The sequence below is a fragment of the Mustela erminea genome, chromosome 18 (genome assembly GCF_009829155.1).
Source record: "Mustela erminea isolate mMusErm1 chromosome 18, mMusErm1.Pri, whole genome shotgun sequence".
Classification (NCBI taxonomy): Eukaryota; Metazoa; Chordata; class Mammalia; order Carnivora; family Mustelidae; genus Mustela; species Mustela erminea.
The window spans coordinates 3,368,376-3,384,446 of NC_045631.1; the positions used below are offsets into that span (position 1 = coordinate 3,368,376).

Consider the following 16,071-nt stretch of genomic DNA (forward strand, 5'->3'; position numbering starts at 1 on the left):
CCTAGGGCAGAGCCCGGTGTGGGGGGGGGGATAGGGGCACAGCAGTTCCCTGGGCAGATAGCCACTGGCCCTCACGCCTCCTGGCGGGGGCGGGGGGCTGCTTGGGTAACAAAGAACGGTGAGCTAAGCTGTGCAACCTCTGGGGACCTCAGTTTCTTCATCTGTAAAACGGGAGATAGGCCTCTCCATATTGGCCCATTATGGGGTGGGGAATGGACAACAAAAAATGTGCTTGAATACAGCCCCAAACCAACCAATCATGCATGTTCAGAGTTTACCCCTAACAGGATGAGACCCAGGGCAAACTCACCAAGTAGTGAGCACTTTTGGAGGGGGGGGCTTTCTGGCCTCAGTGCACAAAACGACCCCAGCTCCCCACCCCCCCACTGCACACCTCCCGCTGTTCCGAGACACAGCCAGGGAGGGGATGGTTCAGGGCAGAGCCGGAGTTCAGACCCCGACCTCTCAGCCCTTCTCTTCCTTCCTCTCCAGTGAAGGCAGCCCACCCAGGGCCATGCAAAGCCCCCTCTGTCTTGCCCTCAGTGTCTCCATAGAGAACGTGCCTTCTGAGCACCCCTTCAGCTCCGGTCTGACCCACGAGGGATGAAGCATTTCCCTTTCCCAGCTACGGGACCACCCTCCATCCCCCAGCAAGGGACAACGGCACCAGCTGCAGTGGTCCCAGTGCACAGAGACCACTTTGCTTCCTGTCTAACCACCGTGATAAAGGTGGGAGGACCGCGGGGGGGGGGGGGGACACAGGTGCAGGGAAGCCCGACTCCACAGAAGCTCGTGCCCCTGCATCACCAAGCGATGGCATCACTAAGACACAACACCTGTTTCCATGGTTCCAGAGACCTGCCTGCTCCCCACAGCAGTGATTGGGGGTGGGGGAGAAGGGGACACAAGGCAAGAGGGACAGAGACAGAGACAGAGAGAGAGGGGATGGGCGGCAGGGGGAGGAAGGGTGGGGAGGAGTGAGGAGGGGGCTTGAAGGTCAGAGTTGACCACAAGTACCCCGAAAACGTCCCGGGCCTGGGACCGATGAAAGAAGTTCGAAAACAAAAACAGAAAAGTCAAAATGCACACCAGCGGCCCCAGTGTTTCCTGTTTTTCTAACAAATCACCAATGATTTCCAAGAAAAGCAAGCCGTGCTGCGCTCGGCCCCAGGCACAGCCGCAGAATTTGCACATCTGGCCTGTGCTTCGAGAGCGCCGCGCACCCCGGGGCACAGGATGTGGGGGACAGAGAGGGCTGCAGCTCCGTGGTGCACAGGGGCAAGGGGCCGGGAGCCCTGGGGCATCCTCTCTGCAGGAAGACCCCAGGGCCTTGCAGACCCGATTGGGGGGGGGGTCACGTGGGGGGTGTCACGTGGGCAGGCTTCCCCAGGCCTGTCGATTTCTCTGAGGATTTCCACGCTCGTAGTGCAGGGGCTTCGGGGAGAACCCGTAGGGCCAGGTTTCCCCTACAGGAGGGCTAAGCTCCCCAGGACTCAAGTTTCCCCCATCCCCCCCCATGAGGTCGTGGGCTCTTTCAAAAGCCCCCCAAGAGGGAAGTGCAGACCCCAAAGCTGGGCTGAGGGTCAGCCCCCTTCTCACCTCCCCAGGAAGCACACCCTGCCCCTGCCTGCCCACCTCTCCACGAAAACCCAGCTTCCCCTGGAGAGCCTCTCTCCGGCACCCCTTCCCACGACCCAGCCCTCTTCCCTCCTTACCCTTAGCACAGCCACCTCTGCCCACTCCTGTGGCTCACCCACAGCTGATGCCCCAGGCCCTGAGCGGATAGAAGCCTCCTTCCTGGACAGCCGTTGCAGCAAGAGGAGGGGGTCTGCGCAGATCCAGCCTGTGGACCGATGAGCCCCCCAGCAGCCCCAGTGGGGTCAGAATCAGCCTGTGGGTGGGAGTCACGGATGGAAGGCAGGCAGGGGTGCCCCACCTCTATCTGCCTTTGACCTTACTCCTCTTTGGCTGCTAAACCAGGGAACAGAGTAATCCTTAGTTTGACCACACACACACACACACACCCCTTTTGCTGAACCATTTGAAAGTTAGCTGCTGGTTGCAGATACCATGACAAGTCACTGTTAAATGTTAGACTGAACTGCATTCCTCAACCCGAAGACACCATTACCACACTGAGCTAAAACATAACTACGACCCAAGGATCGTCGGCCGCACCCCAGGAGCGCTCGTACTTTGCAGAGCACAAGATCTGTGCCTGACTCCCCAGCATCCCCAGGCACATCCCCATGCCTGGGGGTGGGGGGGCCTCATCCCTGGGGCCTAGGGGTGGGCAGCCGTGGAGGGGGGTGGCGCTGGTCTCAGCAACCACCTTTGCCTGGGAGATTATGCTGGCCGGGGTGCCCAGGAAATACGTGAAATTCCTCCACAGCCCGTGACAACACAAAATGAGAATTCTTCCCCAGGGAAATGGAAGGGACATGACGAGGCTGTATTTTCCCAAGATGGGGTCACCCCATCTTGCAGGTTTGTCCCTCGCCCATCAAGACATGGAGACTGAGCGGGCGTGTGACTGCTTCACCTGACTGATGACAGCAGACGCGACAGTGTGTGGCTTCTCGAGCTAGGTCATAGAGCGGAGCCTTCCTGCCTCGTTTGCTGGAAGCCTTGCACTTGGCGCTTGGAGCAGTCGAGCAAGAGACCTGACCAGCCCCTGGAGGTTGCCATGACAGGAGGAAGTCCTTAGGGGGTGTCCGACCTAAATTCATTCACTCAAAGAAAAACTTCCCTTATCAAGCAATTGAGACCACAAGATATTTTTCTCGATGCTGTGGTAGATATAAACATGACTAATACGTTGCCCTTCGTTTCAGATACTGAACTCTGCTGGTGCCAGCCTGGAAGGTGCCACCTCCCAGGGGCTCGAATGACCACAGCCAATACACCACGCATGCTCCTGCCCCAGGACCTTTGCACTTGCTGCTTCCTCTCCTGGAGTACTCTTCTCCCAGATGTCTGCCGGGCTCATTCCCTCCCCTCTGTCCGGTGTTTATGTTATGTTCTCAAGGAGAGCTTTGGGCAAACCCCACCCCTGGCACACCCTGTTTTATTTTTCCCACCTCTTACCACCAATGGACACACCATACATATTACTTGTTATTTATCATACTTGCTGCCTGTCCTTTTCCTCCAGCCCCACAAGGGCCTAGAAGAGTGCCTGGCACATGTTTGCTGGATGAACGAATGCACGATGAATGGGAGGAGGGAAGGGTAAAGAGATTTCAGGGATGACAAAAGAAGAGAGATGGACAGGGCATTACCCAGAACTCACGTGACTGAGATATGGATGCCACTTTTCTTGTGTGAATCATCAACCTGAGATCCACAGGGATGGTGGTGTGCTCCCCCTGCTCCCCCTGCACAGCAGCTGGAATGTTTCCTTAGGTTAAAATCAAGCCAGCTAATAAACTGTCATTCCTCTGATCATCTGACGTTTTGGAAGCATGATTCCTAGGACGTATGTCAAAGACAGAAGGGAGGTCCCCAAGAAAGAATGAACACAGGAGAGCAGGAGTGAGCATGTCAGGAAAGGAAGGCTTGTGAAAAGCACCAAGGACACCAAAAAGGGTCTGTAGAGTTATTTTCAGAATAACCCCAGCCTGGGGATAAGGCTAGCCACTCCAGGCTGGTGGGGCAGTAGTTACAGGTGATCTAGAGAAAGGAGAACCACTCACCTGCCTACTTCCTCCATCACTTTCTCAAAGAGAATGGTCATCCTATTGGAAAGTAGGGATCAAAGAGAGCTGACTTAACCAACAGCAAGCATGTGTTCAGGGTCTGCTATGGGAGGGTCTTAGTAGGCACTGGGGATCCAGAAACCTCAAGGAGCTTGTGGTCAGATGGAAAGATGGGATCCTGAGAGGTCACCATGCACAGCGATAGAACCATCACCAACAACAATGATAAACACAAACCAGGCAGAAATCACTAGAAAAACAGGCACGAGACTTGATTGACTCTCTCTCTCATGAAAGAGGCTCTCCAAATGGCCTATAAACATGAAAAGGTACTCAATTTCATTAGTCACAAGGGAAATGCAAATTCAAACCATGATGCAATACCGCCACATACCCACCAGAATGGCCCAAATGAAAAACACAGAAAACCCTGTTTGTGAGGATGTGAAGCACCTTGAAGCCTCACGGCCGCAGGTGGAAAGGGTGAAAATCAGGACAGCTGCTTATCAAATGGAAAGCCAGTTACCAGTACCCACTCAAGTGTGACCTGTGCTGGCCCATGACACAGCAATTCCACTCCCAGACCTTTACTCAAAGGACACACAGCACAAAGTTCAGAGCAGCACCATTCCTACTGGACCGTACCCAATGAGTGAGACATCCAGCGGAGGATAACACCAGACAGGTGCAATAGGAACTTGGTGGTGGGAGAAGGCTTCTCGGAAAGGGTAATTCCCAGACAACTCTTCAGGAAGGAACAACTGCCCTGGAATTCAGGCACAGCCCTGGGAAGAGGACAGAGGTGAGATTCAGGCACGGCTGTGGGAAAACGGACAGAGGTGGGACTCAGGCACAGTGGTGGGAAGATGGATGGAGGCAGGATTCAGGCATGGCGGTGGGAAGACGGAGAGAGGCAAAAGCCATGAGAAAGCATGATTCCTTTAGGGAAGGGCAGGAGACCAGCTCCACTGGAGGATAAAGTATGACACAGGGCACACTGGGAAATTTTGCCTCATGGGCTGGGGTGGCAGATGGGAATGGCCTTGGATAGCAGGCTATGTGTTAAGGGTTTATTCAAGGGTCTTGTGTGGCCATTGTCAAACCTTCAACCAGCACGTGACACATCAGACTTGGGATTCAGATGACCACACCAACGAAGGGGTGAGGGGGAGACCAGGGGAGAGACACCTGCCACAGAGGGCTCTGAAGTCATATAGAGAGTTTGCTGCTTAAAAAGGAGCTGAGAATTGCAGATGAGGACAGACACATCTCCAAGTCATAAGGAAACCAGAGTCTGTGAAAGGGGACTGCTATCGATCATCTTTAAAGAATTGAAGAAAATGAAAGATGTACAAGAGAAAATAGAGAGCAAGACAGACAAAGACAGAAACAGACCCTAGAAATGGCTGTCCCAATTTCAGAGAATATCAAAAGCATAGGATCTTAGGAGCCACAATCTCTGAGCTGGCCAGCCCCCTGACAGAGCTCTCTGCATGCCATCAAAGGCAGTTTGGGAACACCCAGGAGAGGACCCAGGTATCCCCAGGGGCTGGAATGGCCTCACCAACAGTAATACAAGAAAATACATGAAAGCAGCATCTCTGGATTTGAATGAGTCCTGCAGGAGCCTTGTGAGAATTTCGAAAAGCGTGAGCTGAAGGAGGACACAGAGGGGTTCCCCATTGGCTCACTAACCAAACTAAAAGGGTGTTGAGGATCTGCATCTGCACTCTGTTTTGGCCCTTGAAAGCATGCCATTTTTCAACACACAGCTCAGTAGCAGAAGGACATTTACATCGTCACATAGGCACCACCATCATCTGTCTCCAGAACTTCATCTTCCCAAATGGACACTCCACACCCATGAAAGGCTAACTGCCCAATTCCGCTCTTCCTATTACCCAGATGCTAGTAACCACTGGTTGTCTTTCTGTCCCTCTGAGTTTGATGACTCTGGGATCCTCATATTCGGGGAATCATACCATACTGCTTCTTTTGTGACTGGCTTATTTCACCTCATATAAGGTCTTTAAGGCTCATCTATACCGGAACATGTCAGAATTTTACTCCCTTTTGAGGCTGACTAATATCCCATCGCATGTATATGCAACATTGTATCCACCCTTCATCTGTAGATGGACATTAGGGTAGATTCCAGCTTTTGATAGAGTGCCATTTTTTAAGGGTTTTCAAAAGAGCTCAGAAGGCATGCTTGGCCACACAGCAGAAGGGATAAAGGAACTTTATATGACAGAGAAGATTCAGAAATACCTCAAACTAGTGGGGTCCAAATGTGGATGAGACTCCTAATTGTCCTCCTACATCCTTTTTTCTTTCTTCTATAATAATATAATGTTTGGGTATTTTAGATTACATTTCCCAGATTCTCTTGTAGTCAAGTGTGGCCATGTGGCTATATTCTGGCCATCAATACAGGTATATATTGAAGAATGCAATTTCTACATCATGCCTTTGAAAGGAAGAGGCATGCCTCGTTCCTTCCCTTTCTTCCTCTTGCTAGCTGGAATGCAGATATGATGGCCATTGCTAGGCAGCCATTATGCACCATGAGATGAAAGCCACATGTTCAGGCAGGCAGATCAACAAGATGGAAGGAGCACAGGTTCCCAACCTACGAACCTGTCACATAAAGTCTGGATGACTTATGCTCAGCCTATTACATGAGAGCATACACCTCCTCTACGGCGAGCCCATTTCTGTGTATCCCCCACAGGGACTGACTTATGTAAAGGTCAGCCATTCTTTGGAGCAGACTGGGTTGGCCAGCTAATACTGAAGCAATTCAAGTTCAGAGGGTATGGTTTCGAGAGACTCTCCTACTGGTTGGGTAGACAGGACCACGCAAATACAGCCTAGACTAACAAAACTTGTCCTCCTGAAATGAGATCAGATGGTTTTGTGAACAATTACATTCCCAAGGCATACCTATGAAGACAATAAAGATCAGTGATTTCCTGGGGTGGCAGAAAAGGAAGAAATAAATAGGCAGGGTACAGAGGAATTCTAGGACTTTCAAAATGCTCCATATAAGACTACAGTGATGGCTATGGGTCACTATACATTTACCAGAACTCAAAAAAAGCCCAACACCAGGAGTGAACCCTGAGGCATTTGGGGGTGACTGTGATGTGTCAACAGAGGTTCATCCTTGGATAAAAAGGTACTATCCAGTGGATGATGCTGAGAACAAAGGAAACTATGCATGTGTTGGGGGGGGATTATACAGGAAATCTCTGTACCTTCTTCCCAATTTTGTTGCAAACCTGAAATTGCTCTCAAGAATTAAGTCTTTATTTTAAAAAAATGATAATCCCGTTGCCGCCTCCATCCACTGGGCAGGTTGTAGGAGTAACAGGCAATGAGTAATCCCTGATCTTTGAAAGCACTGAATGGGGAGGAAGAGAGGGGGGAAATTGGACTCTGAGAGGCTGAGCAGTGGACCCAAGGTGAGACTGTCCCAACCCAATCCCTTCAACAGAGCCCATACGGAAGCCCTGATGGGGAGCCGGCAGACGGAACCTTGGGCCAAGAAGGGGCATTCTCCGCCCACTTTGGGGCAATGCTGCATACTGCCTTGGGGCAGGGGGAGAACAGGAGAATGGGGAGTGGGTGGCACCTCCTTCTTTATCCACAGCCTCCAACATAGGGCCATGCAGACTTGAGGGCCTGCTTCTGCCAACTCCCACAAGTCCCAGCACCTTGTTTTTCCAGCTGACTTGGGAATCTTCTAGAACCTTCTAGTCTTCTCCCAACCCCACACAGCTAGCACCGCACAGCCCTGAGCTCCTTAGCATCACTAGCTAAGAAATGTGTTTTCTGGACCCTCCCCAAGGCCATGCCCTCAAATCACCTCCCTCGGCCAACTTCTGCCTCTCTAATGTAGGGGTTTTATGACCAATTTCTTTCAAAGTCATGCCCTTGCTTTTCGTCCTTCCTTTGTGTCTTAGAGCACCTTATCCCCAAACCAGTATCATCACGCCATGCCCTGCAGGCTGATGTGACGTCACGGGAGTCCTCTGCACTTCTGCCCTGCTGCTGGCCAGCTCATGGATTTGGAGGAAGAATTCACTGCAGAAAACATCTTCGGGGCATGAGAAGTCAGGTGGCTGTTGTGAGCCCCATCTCTGATCACCTGCTTACTAGAGAGGGAATGCCAGAATATTCCTATCCCCAGGGCCACCAGAGTCCAGGGCACCTTAACAGACCCATCCAGATGCTGCTGTAGGGTCGCAGGCACAGTAGGGAATCCTGGATGCAAGCCCCTTGTGCTCTTCTGTGGGTGGTCCCAGGCTGTGAGGGGGTGCCCAGGGCCACTGGCACAAATGTTTGAGGAGGCAGACAAGGCCAGTCTCAGCCCCCTCGGCCCTTTCTCGGGGGGCAGGGGGAGTGGTGTCAATGCCCAAGTTGGAAGGATCGGGATAGGCGGGTTCTCTCTCCTGGGGAGTCTTTCCCACCGCTCTCTCCTCCCCAGAAAGCTCTCTTTCCTCTCCAAAGCATTATTCCCTTTCAAAGGGGGGAGAAAAAAAAAGAAAGGGAAGAAAACCCGAACCTCGTCGTCGTTGTCCGTTGCTTGCTCCAACCCATCCCCCTGCTTGGGAGTGACCGAGGGGAGTCTCTAAAGGGTTCCTCCTTGAGTAGCAGACCCAGGTTCAAGAACAATGCTTTATAAGCCATAAAGGGCGATATGCAAACTAACATCGGTTACTGGTAGTATTGGACTTTCTCCTGATTTAAAAACTTGAGTTCTATGCCTCCCTCGGCCTCCTCCAGGGTCAGTATGGCCGGGCCTCCCTGGGGAAGGTTGCAGAATCGCCAGAAATCCTCCCAGCATTTCTCCCCCCTGAAAACGGGGCTCCTGATTGCCCCACAGCCCGCCGAGCAGGCAGGGACAGGAAGCTCCTCTATCTTGTAAACATCGTGTTGCAAACAGACACTTGACTTCCCTAGGTCCCTGTAGAGAAGTGGCCCCAGGTCTGGGAGTGACTTGCGTGGGGCTGGCTCCCCGGGGCTTCCCCACCATCAGACTTCCAGAACGGCTTAAGTCTGACTCACATGGAGGGCGGACACAGGTTCCCAAGGAGAGGGTTCTCTGCATGTGAGGTTTGCCAGGGCCCCTGGGGCCTGGGCGGACCCCTCCAGAGGGGGACATCTTCCTTGTTGTCCAGGAAGGCAAAAACACAGTATTTTTGCTCCTTCGGATGCACTACAGAATCCAATGCAGTGCCTGGAGGGCGCAGTCCCTGGGTCGCGGGAGGACTGAACCCCACGAGATCTCAGATGGGGGTGTTAATCACCTGTCACCCAAGGCTGGGGCCCCAGGCTTCCTCTGTGCAGCGGCTCAACCAGCCAACACGGACAGGGCATGCCAAATCCTGGCCCGCTGGGCACTGGGGAGAAGGGGCTGAACATGACAGCTGGGGGGGGGTCTCCTCATCGGGAGGATGGGGGAGAGGCAAGAATGCACATTAGGTACTGGAGAAACTGAGGCTGGCAGCCTGGCCAGAGGAAGGGGTGCGCGCGTTCAGGGGGAAAGACTCCAAGAGCCGGACTCAGGGTTGACATCTGAATGTCCACCAAGGACTCTGGGCTTTCCCTGTGAGGCAGGGCGTCCCCAGAGGCTTCCAGAAGCTTCCGAGCCTGGTGGCGAAGGGGTTTTTGTAGGAAGAGTCTGCTGCCAGAGCAAGGGAGGCCCATGGGCGGGATTGTGGGGACAAAAGCTGAATGGCGTGTGGCAGAGCGCGCAGTGGGGAAGTGAGAGAGGCCAGGACCCCAGGCAGCGCCATGACATGGGCCGGGGAGCGGAGAACAGGAAGATGGAGGGAGGACCCAGAGGTGACTCCAAGGTTTCATGTCTGGGAGGCTGCTGTCAGCAGAGACAAGAATGGGGAAGTCCGCAGAGGAAGCCCACTTTGTGGGTAAGGAGCTGGGCTTCTGACAGGGGGTGAGCTTGACATAGTGCGAACAGCAGGCCTGGGCTTGGAGATACACCTGCAGGAGAGGGACACGGACGTGCCCGGGGATGGCTGCGGAAGGAGGTGCAGGCGGGAGGAGAGAAAGCTCCAGGGGAGCTGTAGGCATCAGGGGTCTCGGAAACTCCGGGGAGCCCTACCAGCTGGGATGCAGCCACTGGAATTCACCATCAGGCAGCTGCCAGTGACCTTGGAGGGAGCCGTCCTATAGAGAAGGCTGGGTGGAAGGAGGCATGGTGCAGCCAGGGTCTGAACATGGCACCCGCCCAGGAAGGTGACCCTCCACGTAGGGCTTGATGGGTGTCCTTCCCCAGCTGTTGGAAGGAGCTAAGAACAAGATAGACCCTCCCACAAAAGCCCATGCTTCAGCACAGGGTGTGGGCGAGGGTCTCCTGCCCTGGATGGTTACACTTTTCTGACCCCCAAAGGGGCCTTGCTTGGGAGGAACAGGCTGTGGGATTTGTGGGGGAACTGGGCAACATCGGGATTTTGTCTGTTCAAGGCCACCGAACTCCTTAAATTCAAATTCCATTCTCAGAACTACTGATCTGTATTCAATCTGTCAGACACAGCCGCTAGGATTAGGAGAACTAGGGACCTGGGAACGGAGCAGCCTTGGCCTCCTTTCTCACGGCAGTCCTGCCTACACAGGACATGTATTTCCCCTGAATGCTTCCCCCTGACAGGGAACTCATTACCGCAAGGCCACCCAGTCTGCTGTTGGTCTGTTCTGAATTTGTCCTCGATGCTCCCTGTACCCAACTTGAGGCCTGTTTAGGTCTTGTTTTTGGTTTCCTGGGGACCGGTCATCACGGAGCAGGCTGCCTTCGCCTTTTCCCCGGGACGCTGCCCTCCGAACATGTGGAGATGGATACAACTTGTCCCCAGGGCCCTCTTCTTCGAGGAAAGCCTCTCAGCCTCTTTGGCATGACGTCATCACCGTCTTGGCTATTGCATCTGCGTAGCACATGGTTTCTCAGCATCCCCGGCAGACACGGCCCCTGGAGCGGAACGGGGCCACCCCGTTGCTAAAGAGCACGGGAAGCAAGGGCTCAGAATTCGTGGCTGACTGCTGGAGGCCAAGAATCAAAGCCGGGAGCACAGGTATGTGTGTGGAAGGCTCAGGAAGGGAGACAAAGAAGGGATGACAGCCCCCAGAGGCCAGGATGCACGAGCAGAGGGACAAAAGACCAGAGCCTTTATCCTGACTTTCCAGGCACAGAGCACTCCCCTGCTCCGGCTACCAGCCCCAGGGTACAAGAGATGAGTCTATCCCAAAATCACTCAGCAGAGCTTCACTCCAGTACCGACAGCAGGACAGAGACGGATGAGGAGGGTTGACCTTACTCAGGAGTAAGGATGCCAAAGTCCGAAAGAGGTTCCGAGCAGGTCAAACCTGGCACTGCTTGGAAAGAATAAAATACCTTGACCAGAGAGACAGAGTTTGCTCTAGAAATGCAGGACGGGCTCAATCCAAGGAGCTAATGACATCATGTGTGACACAAACCTCCAGCAAGGGAAAAGGCTACAAGAGCATCCTGGTAGACGCGGAGGGAAGTAGTCTACAGACTTCCCTCCCATTCATGCTTCCAAAAGTCCTTAGTCATGAGGAACTGAAGGAAACCTCCTTCACACGGGACACTTGACCAGACCCACGTATCAGAGAAACAAAGCCCCGGGCTCGGGCCGGTCCCTGGGCACTCCGGGAGCCGAGACCATCTGCAGCGCTGGCCAGGACGGAGCAGAGGGCTTCTTGTAAGAACATCGGTAGCAAAAGTGACGCTCTTTTGTCATCTTGAAAATGGCCTGAATTCAAGACTTGATGAGAAATTCAGAAAGCATAAGCATGGTGGGTGGGGGGAGGGGGTGCAGAGAACGGTCAGGAATTTCACCCCCTGTACCCACCCCCACCACACACATTTGGGTTTTTTTAAGATTTTATGTATTTATCAGAGAGAGAGAGCACAAGCAGGGAGAGGGGCAGGCAGAGGGAGAAGCAGGCTTCCCACTGAACAGGGAGCCCGATGCGGGACTCAATCCCAGGACCCTGAGATCATGACCCGAGCCAAAGGCAGACGCATCACCGACTGAGTCACCCAGGCGCCCTGAGCCTGACCATTTATGCAAAACTTTGAAAGAGAGAGGGAGGGAAATTATGTATGTATGCGGACGCACACGGACTTCATAGTTCTGGGAGGAGAGCTCTGGGTGGACAAGGAGAATGTGGGGGAGGAGGGTGACCAGATAGCAGAAAACCAACCTTTCTTAACCCTGTAAGGGCAGTGGCTCCGGATAGGGACAGAACGCAAGCCCAGCGGACAGAGGCGCACAGGGGCTCCCGTCGCTGCCGGAGGCGGAGGCCTCCTGCCAGAAGCCCACGGAGACAGCAGTGACACATGCTCCCTGCTGATGGTCAGGGTGGAGGAAAAGGGAAGCACCAGTTATAGCACTGATGGCCTCAAGGGCTGAGCGCCTGCTCTATGCTGCACAGCTATGCCTGGGCCCAGCGACCTGCCTAAGGGCAGGGATTGCTGTGATCCGCATTCCTGTGTCTCTCTGCCTTGGATCTCTTGGGTCTCACGGTGAATAGAACTTCACTAGGAAAGCCTTTCCTTCACCCCCCAAGCTACAGGGGAGCTCCCTTTGTGTAAAATCACAGGCCCTGCTAATTCTCACCATTGTGATGATGGGAAGCGGGTCGAAGTCCCGGCCGCCTGATGAATCACACGAGGGCAGGACACTGCGTGGCTCGGGACGCCCAGAGGGAGCCCAGCCCGTGCCCGGCACACAGAAGGTGTTCCGTGAAGAAATGTGCTGAGCCGGGGAAAGGAAGGTGGGAGCTCAGGAAAGGACTGCAGAGAGCACCTGTTACACACCCGTCACACGCCTCCACGCAGATGAGAACGGACATCCCCAGGGACGTGCGCGGATGGACCCAAAGTCGTGTACCTGGCGGTGCAAAAGACTGGCAGGAACAAGGCCAACCAAGTATGGGAGGCAGAAGCCCAGACGCCACCTTCTGCCCTCACACCCCAGCCCCTGCCCCCAACAAGGAAACCACACAGCCTCATTTGCCTGGGTCAACAACAGCAGCCAGAAGACTCCAGAGGACACGAAAATGAAAAGCACACCCCTCCCTCCTGACCCCACCCTCCTACAGGCGGGCAACTCCCATTATTGGCCTGCATGGACTTCAGGCCTCTGACATCTTGGGGAGCGGAGCGGGGGGTTCACGGTGACAGCTTAACAGCCACACAGAGGGTCAGGTGGCTCAGGTGAGCAAGCCAACACGCTGCTGGTCAGACACTGTAGGCCAGAGTGGTCGGTGGTCCGGCAGGAGGACACACAAGCTGTGGGGAGGACAGGGAGGGTGGCCAGGGCTGGGAAGTGGAGAGCCGGTGGAAGAAAAGACGTCAAAGATGATGAGGTTTGAATGGGCGGATGGAGTCACAGTCCACTGGGCGGCAGAGGAAGGGAAGAGCAATATACAGAGAAGGAAGAGCGGGTACAAAGGCACTGGGGTTTGCCCGAGCCTCTGGAGAGACAGCAGCAGGGTGGCCCTGAGTTGGCTGGTGGGACACCTGGCTAGCCATGCCAAGGAGTACAAGCCTTCTCCAGGGTGTGGTGGCAGGTCTGAAGGGTTCACAGTCAAAACTCGTGCTCCGATTTGTTGCCTTATGTGATCATGGCCATGGGAGCAAGGCTGAGCAGGGAGCTGATGTAAAGCTGGAAACTACTGCCCCAACCCACCAGACCCAAGAAGGACCCAATGCCCGCTCTGAGCCACCAGTCACCCACTGTGTCCTCACACTCAGCCCCCACCATGCTACAGCTCTATCGCCCTTATCCAGAAGGCACCTCACTGAAACCCCTGGTTATCCAGAACCCGGCCATGAGCCTGGAAGCAAACAGAAAAGACACCATGGTGGGCCACCACTCATGCCCCCAAAATCACTATTCTGTGCATTGCCAAAAAAGAAATATTGCTGTCCGTTGTCAAGGTAAGATGCATCTTGATTTCCAAGTCATTAAAATGTAAAAACACATATGTCTTCAATCCCCAGACTATCCTAACACGTCATATGTGTTTGCTCTAGGAACATCTCATCTTCCCTTGGGGACAAGTCAGTGTAACCCCTCCTCTGTTCCCTCCCATACACATCTACACCAGACGCTCCCCTGAGTGACTGCTTATCACCCTCTGGCCTCTCTAGAAGTTTCCCCTCTTAAGACGCTGTGATCCAGACCTTGAGCCCACCCACAGCTGAGCCAACCAAGACTCTGGCTCCCAGCAATCCCACAGGGCTGGCCAGGTGAGCCCACTGGGTGAGCCTCTTGGAACGAAGGCAGAGTCAGCAAGGACTTGGGGACAGAAGATAATCATTTCCCTCTTAAGCTGGAGATGTTGGGGAGGGGGTACTTAAAATCCCAATGAGGCCTAGCATACAAAGACCCCAAGCCTGCCTGTCCCAAGTCCTGGGTGCTTATGCTTCAAAAGGCAAGGAAGGGTCTCCTGAAAAGAGACGGTACCCAGAAAAAGAGAGGTTGACCATTGGAAACCTTCTTTGTCTTCCTGGATGCACAGGGCGGTGGGCCCGCTGAGGAAGCAGGGAAGCTCCTGATCTGAATACTGGTGTTCTGCAAACACCCAGGAAGCAGCTCCATGTGCAGCTCGAATTGTCACACTTTTCTCATGGAATCTCCCCACAGCCCTGGGGAGGCCACTGTTAGAGCCCATTTTACAGAGAGGGCAACGGGGCTGCGTGGGGAAGGGGCAGAAGATGCTCAAGGTCACACAGCAAGACCCCGGGGGCGGCAGCTCAAGTCTCCTTTCCACATGGCACAGGGTTCCCCAGCAATGGCTCCAGCGCCTCCCTAAAGGAGCTTATTCAAACTTTAGAAAACTACAGATTGCAGACCTCGGCCCCCACCCCGCCCCTCCCGAAGAACGGGGCTGGGGCCTGGGGGCTGTGTGCTGTGACAAGCTCTGGGAACCAGCGCCTCACCAGGTGGCCCAGGCCAGGAGGAAGAGTGCTGGCGAGAAGATGCGGCGACCACCGGAGGGAGGAAGGTGGCGTGATCCAGAAAGGGGCCTTCCGGGCAGACCTGGCCTACTTTTAGCCCTCATTTCGCCCAAACCCACCCCTCCGCTCTGCTCTGAGGCTTTTAACTCACTTGATACCACATCCTGCCGCTTTCATCTCGCGTTCCTTTTCCCTCCGAACCATCCAACCACGGCCTTCCTCCTGCTGACCTGCACCTCTCGCTAATTTACTCCCGGGGCCTGGGTTGGGCCAGCGCGCGGGCGCACGCACACCTGCGCACACACCTGCACGCACGCACCCGCACGCACGCACCCGCGGACTCACGCGGGGACACCCGGGTGTAAACACGGCTCCTGCCACCGCGCCCACGAGCGGTGCTGCAGAAGCGCGGCCGGAGCCGGGGCACCCCCGCGACGCCCGGGTCCTGGCGGCGACGCCCACGCTCATCGCGACCGTCCCCAGGCGGAGCGACGCGGGCTCCTGACCCCGACTCGGGCCGATCTTCGGGGGAGGAGGGAGGACGCGGCCACACGCACCGCCCCGGCGTTCGACAGTGTCCCCCCCGGGGCGCCCCTTCTGTCTCCGGGAGTACCGGGACGGCCGGTCGCGGCCCCGCGTGTCCCCGGGCCCGGACACAGCAGGACTGCCCAGCTCGCCCGCGGCGGACGCCGCTCTCAGAGCCCACTGCTCCCCGACGGTGCCCACGCTCCTCTCCCCGCACCTCCCCGCGCGCCCTCCCCGCCCGCCCGGCCACGCACCTGCAGTCCCCGCCGGGCGCCGAGCCCTTCTCCAGCGGCTACTCCCCGCGGCTCGCGTGCGGTCCGGACCAGGCGCCGGGCAGGATCCGCGCGGTGAGTCTCAGCAACCGCCCGGGCTGCGCTGGGACCGCGGGCCGGGGGGCGGGTCGGGGGCGGGGTCATGCGGGTGGGCGGGGCCATGCGGGGTGGGGCTGGGGGGCGGGGCGGGCGCCCAGCGGGTCTCTAGCGCCACCTGGCGGCTGGGGCGCGCGGGCGAGGGGCCAGCCGGCCCACGCATCCTCCGAGCCCCTCTGGCCCAGCGCAGCGCGGGAGCCACGGCCCCAGGGTGGAGCGCGTCGGTCCTGGAAGGGACAGGCCCCGTAGGTGGACGGCCGCGGCCGGAGGGGCCCCGAGCGCCACCGACCCCCCGGGAGTCAGGTGCGGTCGTGTCCCGGGGAGCGGAAGCGCGGCCTCGGCCCCGCAGGAGGGGTGGGCGGAGCCGGGGGGAGGCTTGGGGTGGGGGCTTCGGGGAAGGAGGAGAAAGGGGAAGCTCCGTCGAGCTGCTTCCTTCTCTCGCGGCGACCCAGCGCCCCACTTCCTC

At 55.9% G+C, this 16,071-nt stretch overlaps 1 protein-coding gene across 4 annotated transcripts in view; it reads right to left on the reverse strand.

Annotated features, from left to right (window-relative positions):
* Window positions 1-15,646, reverse strand: part of PIK3R5 (phosphoinositide-3-kinase regulatory subunit 5) — a 62,651-nt gene extending 47,005 nt beyond the window's left edge. Inside the window, exon 1 of one of the 4 annotated variants that reach the window (XR_004280493.1) lies at window positions 15,492-15,645. The gene's annotated coding sequence lies outside the window, so the exon portion shown is untranslated. Of the gene's footprint in view, window positions 1-15,491 lie in introns of all 4 variants that reach the window. The other 3 variants (XM_032320422.1, XM_032320423.1, XM_032320424.1) reach the window with 3 other exon arrangements.
* Between the last annotated feature and the right edge of the window lie 425 nt (window positions 15,647-16,071).